We start from the raw sequence: 26,772 nt of genomic DNA, 5'->3' as shown, positions 1-26,772 counted from the left end.
CTTTGGACGGCCTTTTTTCGAATAATTTATTAGTTTCATTAGTCGAGATTTATAACAAATGGTTTTAGAAGTCCGAAATTTATAGAATGGCAGTGCTCTTTATGTTTTTTATTTATCATTTCACTTGAAACGATTTGCGCATTAAAATAACAGCTCTATCATTCATCTCTTTTCTCTCAAATGTATAAATACAAAACTTGTACATACAAAATTAAATATAAAATATCATACGAATATTCTGATTGTTCACGATGGCTAGTAATGAGATTTTCATTTTTACTACGATGGTTCTCCCATGATTCAATATACATTCTCATTGAGAAGCTTGGAATATCCTTTGCTTTTCAACGAAACAAATTTTTCACACATTTTTCCGACAAATAATGATATTGTAATTATAAATGTCATTTTTAAATATAACTACTCGCAGTCTGAAAATACTATAAAATTTTTATTTAGTTAAGGAAGTCAGTATTTCTCGTCGATTTAATTTATAACAAATTTCTTCTTCTTTAACGTGATTGATAATTAACAAAGTGATAGAATTTCATGCGCGATATTGGTGAAATTCAACCAATTCCAACCTCAGAACAAACAATATTTCATTCATACTTGCCCATCTAATATTAATCCTTAGGATGTAAACGTTTTTACGATACCCTCAAACTGTAAACGTGGTTCTTTCATGTCCGATGCATTTTTTAGTAGGTAATACTTGTTAAAAAAAGTCCGCCAACGCTCATACGGAATCTTCGAACGTTCTAAATCAAGGTTATCATAAAACTTTTGCCAAATAATAACTTTTTATTTATTTTCCTGGTTTTATAGCCCGGGCATGGAATATCTACCTTTACATTCGACGCTTTAAATTGCCAGGCACCCGGTGAATCGTCAATCGCGATCACACGTGACCCATTAAATTTCCAGCAGAATCGCGAGACGCTCCTCGGACATTTTTTCATCTGTCGAGGATTAAAATTTTTTATTACTCAGCTAGGATGCTTTTGTCAGAATCGCACCAGAGCTGGTCGCCTCAGCGAGATTAATCGAAGATACGAGCCATAAAGTCGAACGAGCGACTAGGCAAGAAAACTGCTCACGGAATTCTAACCGTTCTTCAGTTTCCCACCCGAAGAACCAAATTCCTCTATTTGCGTTCCTCCTTTCCACCCCTGTGAAAAGTATTCGCGAAGTCGCGTCATTTAGCCTCACGACTCGGCTCATTTATTACGATCGTCGGTGGCCTGAAATAGGTCGCTGTTGGAAACTTTCGAATTTACGCCCACTTTCGAAAATATTATTTACGTCGATTCCCGACACCCAGGTTATCGTGTTTCCTATGTTTTACGGCGCGTCGACTGGAAATTCCGGCTCGCGCCACCAGAAACAAAAATTCCGCAGTCCTAACGACGTTAAGAAGTTTGCGATGATCCCATAAGACGTAAAGACACTTACTGTCTCGCTCTACGCTCGACAACGTGACGCTGTTATTCAATGATTAGCGTCGAGTACTGTTAAACAACTAGTTGTAACCATTGCAATCGTTTCCTTTCAGTTGGCCTTCGGTTTAGTTGTAAATGATCGTTTTAGAAGAAAAGGACATTTTATCTCTCGATGGAACCTCGCGTTGTTTAAGATTATAAAACACGGTGTGTTGGTATGTTTTTGGTTTTACCTTAAGGAACTAAATGTGTGTAATCAATTGCGATGTATATAATGAAGTTTATTTTCATTAAATACAATTATATTTCATTACATTTTTTTATTCGTATTTTTATCTGAATATCATTATTATTATACGTAACATACCCACATACTGCGGTAAAATTATTCACGTCATGAATAGTTCACTTTTTCATATAATTACTATCCTCATATTTCTCGTAGGAAGTAAAATTGTGGAAAGGATATTGAAACGTAATTTTCACAATTTTTTACTCGTTCAAACTTCGACGAATACAACAAGCATTCCTTTTTATAAAATTAAGGTACGAGTTTCGTTTAGCTTACTTTATCGACCTTATGAGATTAAAGATAACGCGTGTACAATTTGTTGTACATTATCAAACTAAAAAGGATGCTTATATTAATTAAAAACATCGTGATTGGTGTAATGATAGTTGACATAAGTCAAACATTCTACCTGCGTTGTTCTTGTTTATTCTGTCACAAGTCTTTCCACGAACATAGTCAAAGTGAAATTCTACAGCGAAGACGTAGACTGCGAGCCTTCGATTGCCATTAATCGATCGTTAGCGTGGCGAAGATTTTCGATCTGCTTTGACCGATAGGAAGGTCGGCCTGTTAACTAGAATGATAAAGGAAGAGAAGACGAGGCTTTGCGGTTGGCTCGCGTTGAATATTTTAACGTCTCGTTCGCTTATTCGCGGAGCCTGCTAAAGGCCTGTTTCCATCTGCTTGTCGGAAGTTGGTCGCAGCAGTGACTGTCAACTTTTCTGGCAGCTTCATGCACAAATTTGACGTTGTCCGTGACACGCGAGAGCTCTAAAACGCGAATAAAAGTCTACATTTTCGATCGATCCGTTCGACGAGGTAGTTAAACGACGAATGAATCAAAAATTTATTCCGCAAGTAGTAGAACTCGATGATATGTCAGGATCTCGGTGGTTCTACGATTCAAACGATGTCTGTGCAATCGATAAAAAAAACGTTTGAGAACGTGCTAATAAGTTCGTGGCTATTTTCAGGTGGCCTACAACATTGTATTTTGTAAAGTAAAGCTATTTTCAACAGAATATTGTCAGTTAGACGTCCAATTACTTATTCGATCGTTTCTATTCCAAACCGATCTCAAATACTAGCACGTTCCGTACGTTCATATTTATTATACGGTGGTTTACGACGAGTGTAAGTCTCTTTTTCTAATAGAATATTGTCAGTTTAAAAACTACTTTAATCCTTTCGTTAACAATAAACAATGTAACATATCAGGGATATTTCTTACACTAGAGATCTTCAAAATTCGAGGACTGTTACCTGAACCGTAAAAGCGGTTGCTCGTCACTAGCGATTTTCTACTTTGAAATTTCTGTTCCAAACTGATTTCAAGTACTAAGACCTGCACGCCTATCTTCAGATGTTTCGTAACAACTGCAAGTTCGTTTTCAATAAAATATTGCTGGTCTAAGAACTCTTTCAATCCTTTTATTGATAGTTGGTATTATGTACATAGAACATACTTGTTACTGGAGACTATTCCATCCAACGTTCAAAGACGATTACTTGAATCGTGGAAACAAGCGAGTTTTCTCTTGCTTGTTATTATTAATTTCCTACTTTGATATTTCTATTTCGAACCGATTCTCAACAAATATAGACGTTATAAGAATAACCCAGTACGAGTTAGTACGAACTTATCGAAGAGTAGCCAATAATAGTGGACGCCGCATGGATTATTCAGAGTAGATCGACGACTCGATCGAATCGGTTGGGCATCCCTGACTAGGAGCAAAACTACAGTCGTGCCAGTTAAACAGAGGCGTGCAGCCAAGCGTAGAGGGATGAAGGGGGATGCCGTGACTTGGACTAGCACTGAGTATCGATCTCCTCTATTATTAGTTCGTCGTCGACCCCCGTTGGAATCGTCAGAAACACCGCTCATAACTCTTTTCAGACTTCGTTATCGGTCGTTTCATAGCGGATAACGCGTTTGACGTGACTGTTGGCAATAGCCTGTCACCTATAGCTTCTGGGTTTCTTGTCTTCCGCGATTTCGCGACCGCCGCCTGCTTAGAAAGACGGAGACGACGCGATCACAAGGGGTTCGCGTGCTCAGGGCCACTGACTGCCTCCTGGATTACGTAAACAAACGCGACAACTCGATGTATCTAAGCTCGTTTGCAATCTTTTTTAGAGGCTATTCTTTAGAAATTGATAAAGTAGCTACCACTTTACACATATCGCTGTTTTTAGACTAATTCGTAGAGAAACGGCAACCGTTTGTGTTAATAAAATCTTTATTAGATTAGGTCTGTAACAGAGTGGCTATAAAATGTATTTATTATAGCATTCGCATACGAATTAATTACACCCAAGTATATTAAATTCCGCACATTTTAATTTCGCTAAATTTAGCGTATGAAAGACAAGGAAGAAACAAAGATATCCCACTCTTCGTTTTTCCTTCTTTCTCGCGTGCAAGGTTTTGTACAATTATGATTCAAGTATCTTTTAAACCAAGCATTTTTCGATCCAACCACCTTTAGTACCTTTTCGTAGAGAGTCGAAAAATGCATCGGATGGTTAATAAAAAATTCTAAAGTTCCATTTAGAAAAGGAGTGCAACGCATAGAGGAGTCGAAAAATGCATCGTATGGTTGATAAAAAATTCTGAAGTTCCATTTAAAAAAGGAGCGCGATAGCAGTTTCCCGGTGTATCGTTGCAAACTAAAAAAGAAAAAAAAAAAAGAGAAAGTGAGTACCCGGAATCTTATCATGCCGTTCAATTTCTCTATCTCTTCAGCGAAATCGGAGCTACGGCGTGGCCCAGTTGCCTGGTTCGCTCTGTATATTTTGTAAATTGTATTTTTAAGAAGTTGTGCAATTTTTGCACCCCCTCTATTGCGCTCCTCCGACAACTTTTCCCCTAAAACTTTCCTGAAATAACAATAGAAATGGTTTCCAGCGATACGGGAAGCTAGTTCGTTTATTTTAAGCAGACGTGCAGAGTATTTCTGCGATCGTGCTTCCCTCTCGTCAGCGAACTACGTTTCCCCAAATATCGCCAATAATTGGATTCCGCGACGCATTCTTTATTCGGTACGGCGACGTCGCGTCGCGGGGAAAAATATTTGGCGCGGTTACGTCCAAGCGGAAAAGAGAACGCGCAACTCCGCGAGGCAAAGGCTGGCTATTTAGCTGTAAATATAAGCTTGCCAGAGACTGGTACACTACTGGAAGCTTCATATAACCCTCTTGGAAACTGCAAGCGGTTCTGTCGAAAGGAACAAAGGGGAGGTGGGCGAACAATGCGGCTCTATAATACAGAGCAGTTCGAAGCGGTATTGATCGAGTCATAGCTACGTGTTTTCTTCTTTCTAAAGAATCATTCTTCGATGCATTTCGTGGTTAACGTGCTCCTGCTGCCGTTATCACGTCGATGGACCTCATTAATTCCAACATCGTACTTGTACCCTATTACATGAATGTCGAGCTTTATCAGGGTAGCCGGCGAATTTCATAGTTCACGAAGCAATCCGACGTGTACTGTGGTAGTTGTGTATACGGAATATTAAGAACTACTGGTCAATAATTGGATTCGTAGTCGTGACGCAAGTGCGCACTATTCTTCACGATAATTTCAATTCTCTGTTTCAGTCTGATGTAGACTCTTGCACTTTGAAACGAGACGAATCTAATCTGAATAGATACAATTGCATCTATGGAACGTGGATTTTTCGACGTTGTAATGAAGAAACTGTGGATTTTCATGCGTTGTACGAGAGATTTAAGGATATAAGTAATTTAACGCGCGAAAATACGCAGAATGGAGAAACATTTGAAGCATAGTATTTGTTGTAATATTCAGTAGCTGAAACAGATTTCAGCTCAGCTTCCATTCCTTTAACTACACGATGCCAGTAAAAATATGAATTTGCATAAATATCCACGGTCCAACAAGGAAACAAATTTTTCATCGTCACCGTTATTTTCATACGGGAACGAAAAATGTGTCTTATGGATTTTTGAACTCTTACGTCTGAAACTTGACATTCTACTTACAATTCGATCAATACCGGTCTTCGTAACAACGTTAAAGAAACTAAAGCGGTATCGACCGAATCGCACGTGCTTTCGTGTTCGGCTTAGCCTCGTCGGAACGCTGAATCAGTGCATTCTGGTGCATCGTAGGCGATACGAGTGCATCGCAGCCTCGTGGGAACCAGCAAAGTATACGACGAATCGATAATACCGCTTTTATGTACTAACTCTTGTGGTCGCCTTCTTCAGAAGATAATATCGCTAGTTGCAAATATTCGTTGCTATACGTTGCTCTCTCACCCGTTCGAACACGTTGAAATGGACGAAAGAATCGACAAAGAAACTTCTCGTAGCTCGCGATAACGTTTATTCCTGTGAAGCGTGCCGAAATTTCGAAGGCCAGGCATTTTTTTCATAACGAAGGCAAATATTTTCGCGGAATATTTTCTATCGAGCCGGTGGAACGCGACGGTGGATGGCTCGCTTTGATGCAAATTTCACGTCGCTTCGTTGGCTTCGCCGGTTAATGGAGAAGCTTTGTAAAAAATCAGGGCCGAGAACGCAATCAAGGACGCTTTTGAATTCAGCGATCCGGTGCAGCCGGCGCCGCGGCGTAGATGTGTCGCGCGAGACGTTTCAGAGACGAGACGTCGCGACGCCGACACAGACATTACGGGAAATGCGACTCGCGATGGATGCGTCGAACGACCTCGAACTTTAAATAACGAGCAGCGCGGAAAAACCCAAGAATTGTTTCACTTTTTGGGACGACGTCAAGATGCTTGGAAACGAGACGATGCACTGTGTTTGAGAACGAGCCTGATCAAGGAAATATCGTGATTTTCATGAATTTCGATCACCTAATTCCCATTCCTCTTTGTATTTCTGTATCCTCAGGATTCTTAATTAGAATATTATTTACCTAGAAAATTTATTTAGTCATTTCCCCACGGACATATAATACGCCAAATAATAGTTAATTTTCTACATGCATTGTTTATAAAGTAGAAATAATTTTCGTTCTATATCGTATGTATTCTAGTGTAATTAATTTTAATTAATTATACTTAGGGGTGTAAAGTAATTAGATGTTCATATCTGGTATTTTTTGATGTCCTTGGTTCCTTATAAAATATTCCAACGAGGCTGATTGAAACAGGTTCCCTGCACACATTTTCCTATTAACGTAATATTTATTGCTAAATAAAATTCTAATTAAGGATCTTCAAAGATTTGTAAATTCAAACAAGAGCGGAAAATGGATTATACGAATATGAGAATTCTCATGACTTTCTGCCAGTCCGTATTTTTCAAACACTGCGACGCTATTTTATTTTTGCGGAAGTGACGGTACTCCGCAGCGACCCGTAATTCGCCGAGTTGCTCGTCGCGATTTTCATCGCGTAGGGCGCGCCTATGTGGACTTGGTTGCTCTTAGCCACAGAACCGGAAGTGCATTCTCCAGCTGTTGAGAGCAAGTTTTACCCACCGCGGGAATTTTTGTTTATGCACGCGGAGTCACGACACATGCCACGTCGAACAGGCGAGTGTCGAGTGAAAATCGCGGTGGACTCGAAATTATACTCGCAGAACGTGGAAATCAACTTAGGGAAATTTTTCATTAAGCGAGCCATAGTCTTTGAACGTTCGCTGGTGCTAACGACTCCATCGAAGAATGTTCATCTTTAAGTCGCGTTAAAAAATGTTTCTTTCGTTTTACAAGGAAATAACAGACATACAATGTTTTTTGTTTTATATTAGTTTATTGAATTATGCACGAACGTAATAATAGAAATAGAACGAAATGGATCATATCTAATTCTATGAAATAATATAAAACAGAAATTACTGTTCATCTATTATCACCTTATGAAACGAAAGAAACTTTTCGGGCAACCTAGTACTTCTATAGGAGTTGATTCTAGTTCACTGTAATAAATAGACTACGAATATTTACATTAATTTATATCTTTCTGCAGGTAATTTAGAAAACATGACGTGGACAGAAATTTGTATTACGTGCTGAATATTACAACACGTACTCCATTTAGGATATCTAACAAGAACGTTTACTGCAACTTTATCGTTCGATGAAATAAGCAATAAACAAAAGTAGAACGTGGTATGTAAAAAGCAAACTAATAACAGCCAGACAGTTTACATTAAAGTTTCTACATCGGCCGTGTATCTCTATTCCGTTACGATGATTCAATCAATACTGGTTCGACTTAACACGATCGATGTCCATCTGATGACTTTCAGGATTGCCGACCTCATTTCGTTGCTCATTAACGACAATCAATCATTCGCAGCACAAAAAACTCTGCTTCTATATTTCGTTCCACTCTATTGTACACAGCCTTGACACGTATTATCGTCGCGAGTGTTACATAAAAATTCTGGCAAACGCAGGACGCTAAAGAAAAAGCCTGTCAAGGAAAATAGATGTAACGATCTCGTCCTACAATCATAATACAGATATTGTATTTCCATTCGTGTTGTAAAAATTAAGACAGCAACGCGTTCCGAACCTGTGCACCGTAACGCAGCAATTTCTCGATGATTCTCCGGTTGCAATTAAAAACTTTGTTCCGTAATACTTTCGTACCGCGTGTTCGATGTTGGATAGAACGCATGAAAAGCAAAATTACGGCCGCTAGGCGGTAGTTAAAAGGTGCAATACAGCGCGATACGTAGAGCGAGGAGAAGAAAAAAGCACGATACATCTTGCAACGCGAAAGTTTACTCCCGTAAGGGTGGTGGATTTTCAACGGATTCGACCCCTCTCTTCTTCTTTCTCCTTTACTTCCTTCGAGATGGCTGAGAGTTTTCGTTATCGAGCCACTTATTACGACATTGTCCCGTGATACAACAACCGCTTGGCTTCTCGTAAAATACACGCCGAACTGGCCCTTATAAAGCAACTCCTTTGTACGTACTCCTGTTACGAAGATACATAGTGGCGAAGTTAACTCTCGAGCTGGCAACCAAAATTTTCATGCTTCTGTGATAACCAAAGTATCTGACTATCGTCGGCGTCTTCTTTCTACCCGTCAAATATAAAGGATATTCCAAGGAAACCTTATTTATTAAGGAATTTCTAAGGTTTCTCGTCAATTTTCTCTACCATCCAGCAATTAGTTTAAATAATAAGTTCATTCCTGTTTCTTTGAAACAGTACCACAGACTTATTACATACAAGATCTATCAAGAACCTTCTCATCCTATTTCTTTAGAAATATATATGTGGCATCAAAAAATCCAAATAAGTGTGTTCTCACGCGCTTTAAACGATTTTTAAAACATTCTCTAAAATCTATACAGTAAAAATGGTACTTAAGGCGAACGAATTTACTGCTAGTTCGCAATGAACGTACTACGAATTTACCGAACGAAACAATACTTGGAATCTTCTCCTCGTTTCGAAATATCTGGAAGATTTTATTTTGAAAATCCGTGTAAAAATATTCGCAAAGCAGGGATTCGAAGCGACGATACGATGACGATATCGGAGACGGCATAAAAATTGTTGAAGGAATATGAGAACCGGGTAATCGGGCGCCAACGTAAGGATTAATTCTCGGTGCTACGTGCTCTCTGACGCCACGGTTTTCGTTTTGGGTAACTGTTATACAACGAGGCAGTTCAATATCGCTGCAACAGATTAGGTTGCGTGCAGTAACGAGCTACGCCTCGAAGATTCTGCTGCACGAACGAGAATGCATTTCGTTCCGCTCGATTCTACCGCGAAATCGAGATCCACCCTAATGGTGCTTCTTTTTCCTCTGCTCCTCCTTCTCTTCATTCGTCTATTTCGTTCCTTCTTTCCTTTCTTTTTTCTCCGCGTCAAGAATTCGGAAAAGTGGTTCTCGCCCCGGAAAAGAGCGAGCGTACGACGAGCAAAGAGCCTTAGAATCGGAAGGAAAGGAAGGAAATCCCATGCGACAAGAGAAACGACCTGGTCGTTACAGGAAAATAGGGATACCGTTGGAGCTATTGGAAGAAGCGTTTGTCGGTACGTCTCATTGGAACAAATCGTTGCCGATCTCTCGCAGGATCTCTAATATCGGGAGTGCAACCCTTAATATTTCTCCGTTTCGCGTGAAACGCGGGTCTCGACTCGCTTTGTTCCGCTTTGCTTCTGCCCCTTCGTCGTTCGATTCTCTCGCCTCCCCCTCGCGCCTTTTATATCCACTGCTGGAGAAACCGTCTACGAGACGATGACCAAGATACGTCTTTGTCGTCTGCTTTCTTCCTCCTCGTCTTTGTTTTTCCGTTCAGCTTTCGTTTCTTCCCGATTTTTTCTTCGAATAATAAGGAAGACTCTTCTTCGATTTCTCGACCTGATTCTTCCACGAGGCACGTACCTCATTTCTCGCGTAACGTCGCGCACAGATATCGTGGCTTCTGACAACGCGCGATTTCTTACGTTGGTTGCATTGTTTCGGGCATAGCATTACGGTAAATATAGAAAGTGGTAATCGCGTTTACTGCAACCGTGCGATCGTAGTAAAATGAAAACAGGAGGCGAAATGTTTATTGAAAATTTATTTTTACTTACGTAGCTTCGATTTGGTTCTAATGTACTTTTACTTGCAGAGAAATGGTCCCGTTTATATTACCAGGTTTCTACCAGTTTAAGTCATTAAATTTTGGATGCAACGCGAAAGTATAACAGTTGTAGCTTCGTATTGGTCTGCTAACGACACTGCGTTGTCACGTAAAGTATAACACGAACGCCATCAAAATGCACAAGATGCTCGTTTTCGTTGGTTGCGTAGCAACGATTAGATGAAGATCATTCGAACATGCGGCGAATGGGAGGAAAATAAAAAGTGGCATAACAGAGGCGCGAAAAGTCTCGGTAGAACAATGGTCACGCGTATCTACGCCTACCTATTAACACTTTGACTGCCACGCCGAAATCACATGTTTCGCTCAGGACGCCACGGGAGTATTTTTATTATTCAAAGCATATAATGGCAAAATAATAATAAATTGACGATGTAAGACAATATTCTTCCCCAATGGACCATTTATCTTATTGATGGTCACGGGTGACCACCGTGGCGCCTTGGTAACAGTTGATAGTGACATATTATAACAAGGCTTCGTTTATTTCAACAAACCAATCGCATTCGTTATTTCGTCGTAAGCAAAACGTGCAGAATATATCGTTGAAACGTGTAGAAGATACTAGTAAACGGTATTTGCTCATTCTATATATAATAGTAAGGTATGTGCACACTTCTAACTTCAATTATACGATCATAAAGCAGCATTTACGATTATTTTCTAAGGTGTGTTTATAATAATATTCGTAGATTACTCCTTAAACATATGGATGCAAACACAGTTCACCGTTAGATGCGAGATTTATTCTCATTTTTTTTTATTGATGTTCTAATAAAAATGTTTAATCGTTCAATGGGGCACTTTTTATTTCAAAGTATCTTCTATTTATCGGTTACATTCAAAATGCCCTAACTGTCAATTTTCATTCAATTTTTACAACTGTAAGAAGTTCAAGGGCTTCGTTCACCAATGACCACCGTAGCAGTCAAAGTGTTAAATACAACTGACACAACAAATTAAATCGAAGAAGTTAACCAGCGAGTTTACGAAGAAAATAAAGTATCGTTTTTAAAAATACCCAAGCACCGAACTTCTGCTTCTCGTGACAAATATTAGGAGGGATCGCTTCGATTCGTGGAGGATCGTGTAACGGGGTTAACAGGAGGAAATGGACGCTTTTAAAATCGAAAAGAATGGCTGGAAACGTGTGTCGATCGTTGCCTCTCGCATTCTTCCAAGAGAATTTATCGCGGGCCGAACGATTCCTCGTAGCGGCGAACCCGACGAAGATATTACATTAGGAGGAGCGCGCAACCAGCGATAAACAACGGCGGATCGACGCTCGTGAGTAACGAGAACAGCAAGTTCTCCCCGGTCGCCGGGAATCTGTATCCGCCAGTGTGTCTTGCCTCTCGCCTCCGTCTCCGTCTGCGCCGCCTCCCGTGGGCTTTGAGTTATTACATTTTCTAGCGAGGCCGTAGCCCCGGCTACAGCGAACAAAAGGATGTGCAAGAGCAATACCAGGGAATATGGTGTACCGGTTGTGTATCAGGAAAATCGTAGCACGTGTCGCGACTTGAATTTAACACGCATTAAATAGAAATGCGATCGATATCGGAAGAAAATGATTCCACCGAGAATCCGCGAATTCTTCCAGATTCTTCCAAGGAGGATCGTAAAAATATGGCCATTTTTGGCATCGCCTGGACTTGAAGAATTCAGGACGTTGAAGCGCGTCTTGCGAGGAACAGAAAATGTTCTTGCAGCTTCTCCGAGAAACGATTGTTAAAAAAGAATCGAAGCTTAAGAATGTAGGAGTCGATCGAATTCACCTAAACGTTATACTTCATCTTATTCTGAACGATTTTCGAAATAATTAATGAGAAAGTCAGTCATATTCAGTCATAGATCGGCTGAAGTTTGAAATCAAGGGAAAACGAAGTGCTATGTAATCATTTGAGGTAATTATCGATATGTAATTGGAGGGAGAAATTGCAGAAAAGAGATACTGTTATTGTAGTTTCACGATAGTCGAAACAATCGCAATTCTTTTCCATCACAACTCTGAGCTATGATGTTTGTCATCGTAAGATTACATCTTCTTACAGTCAGGGAAATGCTTATGGTAAGGATGATGTTATGTTACGTTTGGTATCGAATCATGATAAGAGATTCTTCCTATTACATTGATTATCAAAGATATCAAATTGATGCAGAACAGAATAACAGCATTTTAGAGAAAACATTTTATTCTCGTTATTTCGAATACATGGTGATAGATAAATATTCTCAAAATATTTGGTGTACGTACTGATGGACAACAGAAAAATCGGATTGGGAGTTTTTCTGACACACACATGTGAATGCAAAGTCGGTGTTGGAGTTGTTATTTCCTGCAACTAAAAATAACCATTTTTTAACATCCTTCTTTCAGAATGGTCTGGTTCGCTTGCGATCTACGATCGAGGTGTATAAGTGGTCTAATAGCTCGAAAAAATTTACCGAATGTCCATCTGAACAAATTGTTAAGTACAAATTAAATAATAAAAAAGAAAGTAGTCTAATATCGTTTCGAATAAAAGTATGCTGCCCTGCTTACTTCCATTACGTTCTCTGGATCACTTCTGACCAAATCTTACGTTTCTATTATCAGAAAATTTCTGAAGTTCGAGGAAAATAGAAAAGAATCGTTATGAATGGTCTTTTGTCTTAATTTTATACCAAGGATTTCCTCGAAACATTGAAAATCTTCTCTCTTTCGGTAGAAATAAAAACGAGAATCGCCTTCCACCGAGATTTCAGAATAATATGGACCATCTCTGATTTACTATAAAGATATTACGAGTAGCTTAACGTCGTTTCGAACAAGTATGCTGTTATGTCTTAATCACAATGTCCTATCCGGTATTTTAAGACATCTGAAAAAACTGAAGTTTCATAATCTCTTTTTACGACCACTGAGTTCCTTCTTTCGATTAAAAATATTTAGCAATTATTTCGTTACAGTCAGTAGAACGTACCTTGGCTTACAAAATTAAGAGCACCGAGGGAGTTTAAAATATTTCAACATATTTTAAAGAATGATGTAATACTAGCCATTTTAATACTTTAACTAAGGCAATATAGTAAGTGGGTCAAGTTAATTGGATGATCGATTTATGGAGCAGGAGATTAAGTAAAGTGGTGTATAATTATATCTTTTTTCTACAAATATATCAGAAAAATTGTACTCTTCATTATCAATAATTGATAGGAGACAAATTCTTCAACAGTTTGAAATAACTTGTGTCCTGGGAAGTTTAAAAGCTGCACACGCACAACATCTCTGTATTCTCTGAATCGTTTTTCGCCCGCACCCATACACTCTACAAGAAAGGTTCTCCGGCTCTTCTCTCACGTGTATCATTCGTAATTCTGTTACTCAGATCACTGGTCGCAGGGCGCGCGCACAGAGATTCGTATCAGCCCGCGTAATTTAGCTTCGTTTTACGTTAATCTGTCTTCATCTTCTCGTGGTTGTGTGTTCATCAATGTTTTAACGCTGTGAATTGAAAAGGATTCGAGAATGGTGTGCGCCGGGAACGCGCCAGGCAAAACGTAATCTCGAAAATAGAGCCGCTTTGACATCAACGTGTGTGTTCCAGGAGAACAGTGGGGAAAAAAGGCCGGTCGAGCGATAAAACCGAAAAAAGTTCGCTCTGAAACGCCTTTGTGTGTTTCATCTATCCGCGATGACTTTGAAAACTCCGCCTGTGCTTGAATTTCATGCGCGAAATTTTTTTCTAAATTTCGAAATCCAGCTCCGTCGTGTACATTTTAGTTTATCGCTCAGCCTTTATCTCCTCCCCTTTCGTATACTTTTTTTTCACTTTTTTTACCTTTCTTCCTTTTTACTTTTTAATGGAACATCGAAATGGAGAATATTTTGCGACGCTCGCCGTCTCCGACGAGAGTCCTTCGACTCCGAAATAGCGACGTCTCTTCGTGTCGATTTTCGATTGAAATTTGGCGGAAAATTTCCGGAGATCTGCAAACTCTAGGCGTCGAGTTCCATTAAAACGCTTGAAATCAACGAAGGAACGCCGTGAATTCGGAAGAACAATTCGTGCTGTAGACGTGGCGGCGGAGAGGCGGCCGTAACCGGGTTGCGTTTAGTGGCCTGGGCACGACAGAACTCGGTTAATTGGCCGTTTCCTAATTAACTTCGATACCGAATCGCAGTTCCCTGGAAAAGTGCAGTTTATTTCTCAGCCGAGGAATAAATTATTTTACGAGCAACAGAGAAAAAGTTAGAACTCGCCGTTAATTCTAGAAAATTACGACCTCTTAATTACCACTGAGAACCAGATAAAACTTTGTATTCTCTTACTGCTAGTTCTACGAAGTTTCGAACTCTCTTACCAATAAATCATAATAGATGAAATAACGAAGAACTCATATTGAATTATCGGCTTAAAGTATAGCAGAAGAATTACGTTCGTATCATATACCCGACGTAACTTAATTACTCTCAGCAAATTATTTTGCACATATACCTGAAAATAGCTAACCATAATTTCCACAACGTGACACACAAGTTATACAAGAGTTGTAGGTAGTTTGTGACACGTGATGCTCCACGAAGGTCAGTGCATATTATCACTCACACGATGAAACCGCGGATAGGTTGACAGTCGAGCCATTAACCAACGCAACATAAAGTTTTATAAGATATATATATATATATATATATATATATATATATATATATATTGCGAAATATGACGTGCCAGTTTCAAAGAAACTGCTCTTACGTTCGAGAGATTTTTCCGAAACTCTTCAATTCTCGTAACTATAAACTACAGGCTGGCAATTTTGGGTCAGCGCTAAGCTGCTCGAAACAAGGAGAATGAAATGATTAATGAAACCAGTGGCTCGTATCGGGAAGCCTGATGTTCCTAGACAGCGGAGGACAATCCTGGATCGTTTTTGATGGATCGACTGATCGTGTTGATGGATCGCGGCATTACACGACTTGTTACTTACCTTTGCCGGTACAGATCGTAGCAACGATCCTTGAGTACTCTGCGTCGCGAATTTATTCCATCCAATTTACTGTTCTATTGGTAATTTTGTCCTAGAAATTTCATCAAGCAAACAATACGACAATAAAGAGAGATTCGAAGCCTTCTCAGCACGGTACCTTAGAATCTCTGGAGTTGAGCTTGCCGCGTATACGTTTCATCAGCGTTGCAGCAAAGATCAAACATTTTCAATGATTACAGGGTTGAATTTCTTCCTTAAAACACTTTCACTGCCACGGTGGTCATTGGTGAACGAAGCCCTTGAACTTCTTACAATTGTAAAAATTGAATGAAAATTAAGAGTTAGGGCATTTTGAATATAACCGATAAATAGAAGATACTTTGAAATAAAAAGTGCCCCATTGAACGATTAAACTTTTTATTAGAATAAAAAGAAGAATGAGAACAAATCTCGCATCTAACGGTGCACTGTGTTAAAACACTGTGGCGTTCTGAGCGAAACGTGTGACAGTCAAAGTGTTAACACTTTACATTTGTGTTGAGGTTATGCGATGTGTAAACAAAGAAAACTCGCGGATAAATTGTAAGACAGAAAATATACTTAAATAGAAGTGTAATTATAAGTAAGAATACAATTTCAGCTGGTCCAGATCCGCACGCTAGCTGTGTTACCGAATAACTGAAAACCCCGAAGCCAACGTCGCCTGTCTACCGTTTATGGTCTGTCTTCGTCGCAGTCTTTTGTCTACGCGCTGTCGATGGCTTCAGTGCTTGAGAAAACTAAAAAGACCAAATGTAGAGTTTTCTTAGAAGCGGTGACCACTTCAACAATTTGAATGATTTTTTTAAACCCCATAGTTTCTGAGATATTCTGTGAAATATGTTTTCAATCCTAGTATCGAGGAATGTCCTCATCCCTTTAACATGGATCAAGACACGTGAAAGATACGTGTTAAATATTTTTTCCCGCAGTTATATTAATCGAACCGAATCAGAAAAAAGATTTTCTTTTATGAAAATGATCAGACGTACACATCGATGCTATAAAGTGAAAGATACGAAGTATACCGCTAAATTACGTAAAGACTCCATAGGAATTAACTTCACAACTTTTACCTTAGGTTTATGAAACATTGAAACGTGTCTTCTTCTCGCTCGAAAATTTTCAAGTGGTCGATTCAACCTTAAAAGTTCTGCAATCAGATGATCGTTGACAATTTTCCACGACTGAGAACGCGACATTTATTCCTATTTCTATCTGAATATTGTTATATTTTAAAGAGTTTCGATAAAGTGAAACGGTTGGAAATTGGAAACGTCATTGGATATTCATGATCTGGTTAACGATACCAGGAACAGAGCGTATCGAATGATGAATGCTCGGTAGTTAATCCATATCTAGAATGGAGACTTCCGATGGTGGTTGAATCAAGTAACGCGCTAATAAAATCAATTCATCAGAGAATATGTATTAGATACGTCACACGTGAAAGCGCCCGAGCATGGTGGATGTTGACGTTTACAATGACGATCGTTTGGTGGAAACTGATGACGTTTCAACGCCTACGTAACGCCCACGTGCATACTTTTTAAATTTCATCGAAATAATTACGATAGTCGTATCTTGTTAAATTCTAATGAGATTTCAAAACGGCTTGTGCATACATGAAAAGTTTCTACGGTTGTTCGAATACTTTTTGAGTGGGTGTGAATCTACATACGTAAGTTTTATAGAAGAATTAGCAATGGCAGATAACTACGAGCCTGGATTCAAACTTTATCATTTAATTTTCATTCGGGAGAAGGTTTCTTCAGAATGCATTAACTGCGTGAAACGCGAGGAATTCTCGCATAATTTCCCAAGGAAGAATCTCTCTTCATTTGTATTCCACGACGTTTCAACGAAAACAGGGAATTTCGCGAATCGTTCGTTTCGTCGCTGTTTTCCGATAGCTCGAAATAAACAGGCAATCGTCTGGAATCTTCAGCGAGAAAAATTCTCGTCTTTGGGACACAACGCGGAGATTGCCTCGATATAACCTGGTAATTCAATTAAATCAAATGGCATGTTGCAATTGAAATAGTACGAAGCAGCGTCGATTATTTGCCGTTATCATTACATAGATGCGCTTTTATAGAAAAGAAAATACATATACTTGAGAAAAGCACACACTGAAGTGAGAAATTAAAATATTAAATAGACGCAATAATTGGAACAAAGTGAAAGCTGTTCCTAGTCATAGACATCTTCATCAGTTTCAATAGACTTTAGAGTTGATGACACATCTTGAACTTCTCATTGAAAAAATCATTTACCAATTGATATTTAAAATTCTGTTCTCAACATTCCACCGAAGCTGCGCTATATTATTCATAACTGGTACCATGAATATAAACTCCTATCACGTTTTACTAGTTATTAGATATATTGCTAAAAATGAATCTGTACAACTCACGAACACAAAATACTGACATTCACGGACGACGCGGCTGTATTAGGCAGATACACTAACCCAGAAACAGCAGCCACATTACTACAAGTGCACGTCGCAAAAATAGTAAAATGGCTACAAGATAAACAAATAAAAGCAAACCCCAGTAAATGAACCATATTACATTTACACTAAGAAAATGGAAACCACAAAATATCCAACTGAATGGCGCGCACATAACACAAACAAGGCAAGTTAAATACCTAGGACTACGCTTAAACGCACAACTTATATGGAAGCAACATACTAAATCAATTATAGACAAAATACGGATAAAATGAAGACAAATGTATTGGTAACTAGTCGAAGTTCTAAACTCAGCATAGAAAATAAATTAAAAATCTACAAAACGATGATAAAACCAATTTTGACGTACGGAATATCGCTATGGGGGACAGCAGGAATGAGCCACATAAATAAACTACAGTCGCTACAATCGAAGATACTGAGAACAATAGTGAACGCCCCATGGTATGTCAGAAACGAGGATATACGCAAAGACTTAAAAATACCAACGATCAAAGAAGAAATTGACAGGTACGCAGAAAAATACGAGGGAAGAACGGCAACACATTCAAATCAGCTGGCTGCTGAAGCGAGCAAAACTCTCATAGAAAGAAGACTAAAAAGAAAACACGCCACTGACCTCACTAAAGAAATAAAATAGTCAAACTGGAAGATGGTATCCCGCTAGGGGTAGCCATCCACATGTTATTTAGCAATTAAGTTAGAAAAATTTACTAAATGACCAACTGGACAAATTGCAAAGTACAAATTAAATAATAATAAAAAAACTCACGAACAAGAGTTCCAAGTTCTGATTTCTTGTTCTGAGTAGTCGTTTTGCCTATCATATCGTCAGATCTCCTCGAATCTACGTTTAGCCGATTAAAGCTTGCGTTCAAAGCGGTAGTTTTTGAACCAACATTACAGTCTCATTATGTTCTTCCCGCCGCGAATAACAACAAGACTCTGACACTGACACAAAATAAATATTACAGAATCATAAGGCAAGAGGCGAAGCTGTGACTTGAAAGGCAATTGGGTTCGATATAACGCGGTTAATTTGGAATCAGCGAAACGCAAGAATAATCGAAGTGGGAGGAAATCTACGTTGTAGTTCCTCTCGAGGCGTCGAACTTCTCCATTAGCGGTGTCTTTGTTTCCCAACAAATCTCGCGTTTCCGTCTACAAGCTAGTAAAGGGAACCTTGGTAATCTCAAGTGGCGAAGGGGAAAGAAAATACAGGCAAGGGCGATCGTATCAGGAAACGTTACTCAGACGCTGTGCTCGCCGCGAGAAATCGCAAGCAACACACGGAAGCACTCGGCCAGTTGAATTTATGTCGAAGAAAGTGCAGCTCAGACGAGAACAACCCACGACGCACAGTGATTTAAGATGATTGTTCGATTGCGAGAAGGCTATAATTTTTCTCATTTCCTATTGTTTCATGTTTTATTTCTCTACGTTTTAAGAATTATTGAGTCGTTCGAAGAATTCATAGGGGAATTTACAGAAGATTCGAAGAGCTTGTGTCTTTACGGGATTGGTACATCGTTGAACGATATACAAGGTGTTCGTACAATGTTATCCCCTCGAAGATGCTTCAAATACGAAGTTACAATTTTACTTATAAAATGCGTAGGATTGAAAAAAATACGATGGTATCGGTTTTTGTCGTGGATGAAATTGTTACAACTCTTGTTGAATCGAGATCAATTTTGGATCTTTAGATAGAATATCTAGTTTTGTTACGTTCAAATTCGACAAAATCGAGAATCCTAAATTAAAACAGCTGCGGTTGTACCAATATATATATTGATATAGTACATTTATAAAAAATAAAGATCGAACCTAAATTAGAATGTTATTGATTTTAGAAGGCATCTTAATTTTAAGATAAATAACGAAGAGTTTTCAAGCGAACAATCTATCCTTCAACCATATACATACTAATTCTATAAAGAAACGATATCATTAAACTTTTCTTGGATTTCCCTATGAATTTTTCGAACAATTCAATAATTTTTACGATTAAACTTCCAAGAACACTCGATTCTGGAAGAGCTAACGGACAGACGATACCATTCAGTTAGATGTTTGGTGACTTTTTCGCGATCACGCAGCCGTTGTAAAAAAAACACTGTACAACATTCGACAACTTTTTTTCGAAGAACCAACCAGATGAAACGTAGGAACGACACGGACCATCTTAATTTCGCGAGCACCTCATCCGAGGAACGTCACGTTCGACCTCATTCCACTAGTCACCGCGATCACGTAGCAGAGGTTGCTATGAAGGTCTGCATTTCGCGGGGCTCTAAGAGGACAGGAAGCGAGGCGACGAGACGCGGCGGAAGCGTGCCGAGAATGCACGCGATAATCGCGATTATTGCGTGCTTCGTGAATTTGTAGTTTCGTTAATTGAGTCGTGTTTCGATGCCTCGTCCACTAATGGAATTCTTTCCGCGGTTCTCTGCTAATTCTTTTCCCAAGGAAAGAACCTTTTTGCCGTTCACAGACTCTCCTTTCTTATATATTTCTCCCGAGTAATGAATTCCTTTTCTTATATTTCTTCCAGAGGAGAAGTAAATTGGTACAAAGGAATTTTAGAATAAAAGCTGAGAGTTAATTCTTGCTTTCTACGGAACAGTTTTTGGAGACGTAGGTAGTTGAGGAGTAAGGATTCTTCAATGAGATAAAATGTTTAAAGTAAGTTCTTATTTTGCATAATAACCGTAATAACATCAGAAAGTTGCAAGTTTCGTTTTCATCGGTAAATGAATGGCTATTATACAGCATAAAACAAATCGTTATACCGCGTTCAATACACACTTGTTTTAAATGTATTCAAATTCAAATCGACTAATTTAAAAATAATTATTAGATTGTCCGAAAAGTTTCTTGTTTTTTGTTTTATATTATTCTGTCGAATTACGTACGTTCCATTTTGCTTTGTTGAGATAAACACCGTGCCACTTCACAGACTTGGTTTCACGTTTCTATGAAGGTGCACTGTTGTAAAAAACACGTTTGCGAAAGAAGGACACTTTCCGGACAACCTGATATAAAAATATATAAATGAACGTATAATACGGCGTCGTAAGGTTCGTCGATTAAAAAGTATCAAGGATTAACATCTTAAAGATATAATAACACCAAGTAATTATTCATTATAGCAACCATGCGTGTCTAATTCTACTTCACTTTCACTCATATACTTCAGCCTGAACACCATCGAACAGAACCTTCGAAATGCTTTAAATCGCAAACGAAGCCACCTTTGACGAACCCAGAAACCTTGATCGGAAAGAAACTCGATTGAAGACCGAGCCCTGAAAGAACAACGAAAATCAGTTTAAGCGAAAAGAAAGAAACAGCTCGTTAGCCGATGCATCAGGGGGATGACTAAAGCGGGAGCAAATCAAGGATAAGAGAAAACAGGGATAATTAACTCTTCTTAAACGGAGTGTCAGAAGTCGTCGTACCAATCCTTCCTTTCTGGGCACAGTTCGAGGATCCGTAGGCGAGATTTTCGCTGCAGTCGAACGCCGAATCCGCGTCTCGGCAGTATTTAATTAGTGCAGAGGAATCGAGGAGCCAAGGATGCCCGGAGGTGGTCGGTGTTCTAACGAGGCGGCCGTTCTTTCTTCCGAAGTGTCCTTCAGCTTCTCCCTTGCTCTTTCTCTCTCGTCCCATACTCGACTGGTAGCTTTTCTTCGTCGCGTTGGAATTGCGCGACGTCGACGTTCTTGTCCGACTCTGCACCGGAAACGAATGGCTTTTCCTCCGTCGTCGCTGACTCTCTCCTCGTATCGTTCTGTCACGGTGCTGGAATAATTTCTGGAATTCGTTAATTGTAGTGTCCCGAAAGTACCGGTTGCCAAGTGGAATCCACCATTGTCTCGAGTCTTTTTCTTTTCGATGGTGGAAATGCTAGAAGAGGAAATGCTCTCGCGGTCTACCGCCCGGAAACGTTCTTTCCCTCGATTGTCAATTAGTCGGCGGGCGATCTGTCTTCCGAGTTAAAAGGCGAATCGCGGTTAAACCTCCTCGCCAGGCTGTTGACCCTCCAGGCAGTGCTTTAAACGGTCTCGACAGCGAATCCTTCCAGCAACTTCCTCTTATCCAACGCTGGCCAAATTGCCGGTTGGGTGGACTTTTAAGAACGGCAAATATTTCCCGTGACTCGCGACCGCTTGTTTACCGAACGATAAAGGGCGATCGCGGTATCGCTGCGAAGCGTTCTCAGTTTGTTTCGCCCCAATTTTTCGCCGTATTGTGCCGCGAGCTTCCTCTTCTCACGGATCGAGTTTCCACAATGTGAGTCGGCAACTCCAATTGACTGCAATTCGATAGCTTTCCTAGTTGTTTTGTCTCGGGTTCGTCTTGCACGATAACTAATAATATCGATGAACCGACCAGTTATAAGTTACGTTACAGGTTCGTTTAGAAACATCTCTTTTATAACTTTGCAATTTTACATTTCGATAAAGTTAATTTCCCGATTCTTTACTGGACCTTAGAAATTAGAATCAACAGTCTTCGGTCTCTAGCAATCAACGAAAATAAAATACCTATAGATATAAAAATGCTTTGAAAAATAAATTGGATCACATTGGTTCAGTCACATTTTGTTAAATAAATTCGATCTATCTATCTGTCTATCCGACGTGATAAAATTTATCTAATCGACAGATAGTTTGTTTCTCTATAAACAGGAAAGTATTTTCTATCAAAAGATTGAGAACGTAAGAATTCGAGCTTTTACGCTCCTCAAATAATTTTTATAACGTATCTCGAAATCCATACGCTGGTAAAAGACGAACAATTTTATTACTCGACGCAATAAAAACGATATATAAAACGCTACATAAACTCTACGCGAAGATGGTTATTCTCAACACGTGAAACATTCTTGAAAAATATCGCGCGATCTGTGCGAAACTAAAAGCCTGAAAAACTCCGAACGGATCTTGCACGAGTGCGATCCGATTTTCGATGCGCGAGTGAAAAAACGTTGGAAAAGTTGGTCGATCGTCTACTAGGAAGCGGAGATAGTCGGGAACCATTTAATCGTCGGCTGAGCAAACAAAAACATGGCCGCGCGATTCCGTATGGATGAGCGGCGGAGCGTTTAAGCCGTGTCGGATTAGGGGTGGCGATCGAAAAAGTGGAGGAACTTCCGGAGGTGCGGTGGATTCCGCCGGTTGTGGGAAAAACACGTAATATCTCAGCGAAGCGAACCTCATCTTGTCCATTGTCGCCGGGATAAAGTTGTCGCGCGTTGTTGGAAAATCACGGGGAAAGGAACACGGAAAGAGGGAGAGGCGCCGAGACGTCTCGACGCCGGTTTACCGCTGCTTTATCGGCGTCGTCTTCTCGCAACCGACCCGCTTCTCGTTACCAACCATTCTCGTCTTTCTCTCTTCTGCCATCGTGATCGTTTTCTCTCGATTTCCATAGGGTGTTTCAGAAATACAGTTAAAGTATTTGTACTATCATTGTATATACAGCAACGTTCACAGCGGCTGTAAAAAGTATCTTGAAGATTTTTCATAAGATTCTTCGTTCCACTTTCGTAATATCAAATTTTTATACTGACAGTATTCTTATATAAATAATACGCAATTTAATATACTTCTATCTAATTAATTAGTACGTAGTACGTAGATACTGCAATAAATATAATGATGTGCAAATACTTTCTGCAGCCGCTGTGCATACTAATTAATTACATTGACTCACGAAAGTAGCTGAACTTCTACCACGAAAAAATGTTATGTTTGTGTCGTATATGTGTTATTTTCTTTAGCACCGAGTGAATGTCACGAATATATTGGTAGAATTTGAAAATATATATGCAAGTTACGAGATATCTATTAGAAATATATATTTAGTAAAAAAATTAGCACACGACATGAACATGTATCTACTGAATATTATCGTCCATTCTCATAATCTCTAGAAAATATCTACTACCACCGAATATTTCGTAACTCCTGTCCTCGATATATTTTCACCCCTGTAGAAGCACAGTATCAAATTTCGGTAGCCTGCTTTTTAAATACCCTGTGTATTCCCCTTCCATTCTACCATATTTCTCTTCTAAAGACTTCTTCTCTCTCATATTTCTCTCTATCGATCTTTTCTGTTCCGTGTCTTCGGCTGACCAGCCACTTTGCTTCAACCATTTCTGTGCCAGACGCCAGATAAGCGACGCCGATGGATCCGGCGTCGGAACACAAACGACCAAGCCGAGTTTCCCTCGTAGAAATACAGAAGAGGAATTTCTTTAATGTCGTATGAGAAATGGAGTTTCTTTCGGAGAGGGTTTGCTTACGAGATGTTTGTTCGTGTCGCGGCAATTCGCATGAACGAGCTGGCGAATATTTCGTGAATGCTGTAAATAGAAGGCTTGCCGTACGATTTGTAGCGAAACGCGACAGCCGTGATTCGTCTAACAATTCTATTTCCTTGGCGCCAGACCGGAGACATTAACGCATTTCCCTCGCTAAGGGAATAGAATTCCTGTTGCACTCGTGACGTCTGTATGCGATAATCGCGCAACGATGTAACGCGAACAACCTATGGAACGCCTGATTTAATTACAACTCGCTCGTTATCGCTTGCTGTGATTTCTGTTAACGTTAATTCAATAGACTTGGCGCTAATATCCTCCTCTCGTTATCTCGGCCGACTACATGATCGTTATAGTTATTCGTACAAAATGTCCCGGCGAACTGTGGTCCATTCGGCGACAGGCTGGTTTTGAACGAGAAGACGAATCGAAGATATAGAATTTTGTCATGTGACACTTCATCTTCGAAAAGATGGAAAATTTGGAAAATTCAGGTATACTTAAAGTTAGCTAATTACAGACTAGGCTGTAATTACAGATGAGTAAACAATCAACAGGAGATTATTCCACATGTGAAAATAAGTCAAAAGCGTAAAGTACAATTTTTCCATTTCAAGCCTCGTTTCCAAGAATATAGTTCGAACGCGTTTAGTTAAGAATTAAGAAGAAAGAAGAAACTAAAGCAACCAAGCAATTGCTGGGACATCCTAATAGTTACTTTGGATAAAAGCGTGCTTTCTTTCGAACGATTGTAATCTCGAAATTCTTTTGACTCTCGTGTTCCATATGGGAACTCCGCTAATATCTTCTTCTCATCATCTCGTTCCACTAAAGTGATCGTTACAGTTTGTAGTTACTTCCGACGACGACGACATGGTGTAATTTCTCCCCCTTTTTACGATTAATCTCGAAATACTTTTGGTTTTTACGTTTGCCATTCTTATTTCACTCCCTAACACGTTGACAGTCCAAATATTTAGCCCAGTTCCTATTCCTACGTTTATTCTTCGTTGTTTCTGTTTTCTTCATAGCGTGTGTCCTCGTTTCTTCGTTATATTTGTCACTATCATATATTATTCATAATTGACAATCAGCCGAGTAATTTATTTAACACGTTGAACACCTAAAAGCGTCATCAATCTGTCAGAATCTATACGTTCGTGTAGTCCATACGTCTATAAAGAAATCGAATTTTTAACGCAGATCTACACACGATCGTTGTTCCTTCACGCTAGAGGTTTCGTCTCGGCGCTGCGTGCAAGGTCAACCGAAAGTGCATAAGATACCGGCCCGGTGACCTAAAGTTTTCCGTTAAATTATTCAACGCGCTGACATGGCAGTTTTCACACCGATAAGCAACATCTCGTTACTGTCGTGCGCTTAGATACGATGCACACGAGCAAGTCTTCTCGCGCGCGTTTCAATAATATAGGTTGCGTTGTACGGGGAAATACGTACGCATCATAGTGATTCTTCAAGTATTCAGAGTACAATGAAAATTGACACACACGCGCGTTTAGGTACGTAATTCGTGTATTAGTCATGTTCTCTTCCGCGGTTATGTTCCTTTTAAAAAGAAAACACCCCACTGATCTCACTAAGGAAATAAAATAGTCAAACTCGAAGATGGTATCCCGCTAGGGGTAGCCATCCTCATGTTAATTAGCAATTAAGTTAGAAAAATTTACCAAATGTCCAGCTGGACAAATTGTAAAGTACAAATTAAATAATAAAAATACATGTTCCTTAATTTACGATATCGTTGCACGGGTGGTGAGCAAACTTCCTTCGCAATTATTATTTATTTAGAATAATCACGATCTGTCGTGATAGCTCGTTTATATCGAGCGTTGCTCTTCATCTTAACATTTCTCGGACGATATTCGCGAATTCGTGCCGCTTTCTTGCCAAATTGTCGGCGTCGCGAAATTAAAATACTTTTTATCGTGACCGGACCGAGGACGTCGACGTCTCGACATTGATATCGACATCGACATCGACATCGACGTCGACGTCGACATTCGACATCGACATTCGACATCGACGTGGCCGTCCCACGAGATGCGTATTTCATTTTCGTACGGAAAGAGACTAGAGAAGGTCGACGGACGATGGAGAAGAGAAAATGAAAGGAAGTCCGAAGGGAGAGAAAACGACCGAACACGGGGTGATATTTCAAGCAAAGGTTGCCCCTCGACGACTATTAGTCGAATGATCGTCTCGCTTTGCGTAAAAACGCTTGCATTACCAATCGAACGACTCTTATTTCAGTTGAACGATGAGCAGAAATTACAACCTGCGACTCAATACGAAGATGAAAATAACTCGGCGATAATTCGATCTTTCGAAATGTACTTCAAATAGTTGCTATTAATATATTTCCTCGTGTAACTTGCCTATTTATCGTCAAAACATTATGGTACATTACGTAAAACGATCGAAGATAAAATCGGAACGCTTGAAAACACACGGACATCTGCAAGTCATTGGAGAACGCACGTGTCTTGCAGTAAATTCGTGTTTAAACAGACGATTTAATGTGGCGGAATATAATTGTCAAATGGCTGCAAGGTTTCTCAATTAATCGTAAAAATCAATA

At 39.5% G+C, this 26,772-nt stretch overlaps 1 protein-coding gene and 1 long non-coding RNA gene across 3 annotated transcripts in view; one reads left to right on the top strand and one right to left on the bottom strand.

Annotated features, from left to right (window-relative positions):
* LOC117209904 (complexin) overlaps positions 1-26,772 on the top strand; it is a 320,967-nt gene that overhangs the window by 99,865 nt on the left and 194,330 nt on the right. The gene's annotated exons all lie outside the window — the stretch shown is intronic.
* The window catches only part of LOC117209905, a 206,591-nt gene that overhangs the window by 37,163 nt on the left and 142,656 nt on the right, over positions 1-26,772 (bottom strand). The window contains exon 4 of one of the 2 annotated variants that reach the window (XR_004488008.1): positions 13,628-14,521. The exons of the other annotated variant lie outside the window; for it this stretch is intronic. This is a non-coding gene — a long non-coding RNA (uncharacterized LOC117209905). Of the gene's footprint in view, positions 1-13,627; positions 14,522-26,772 lie in introns of those variants that run through there. 2 annotated transcript variants of the gene reach the window in all.

The sequence above is a fragment of the Bombus bifarius genome, unplaced genomic scaffold (assembly GCF_011952205.1).
Source record: "Bombus bifarius isolate JDL3187 unplaced genomic scaffold, Bbif_JDL3187 scf7180000008194, whole genome shotgun sequence".
NCBI lineage: Eukaryota > Metazoa > Arthropoda > Insecta > Hymenoptera > Apidae > Bombus > Bombus bifarius.
Note: the sequence above shows the minus strand (reverse complement) of the source record. Positions and strands in the feature narration are given on the sequence as shown.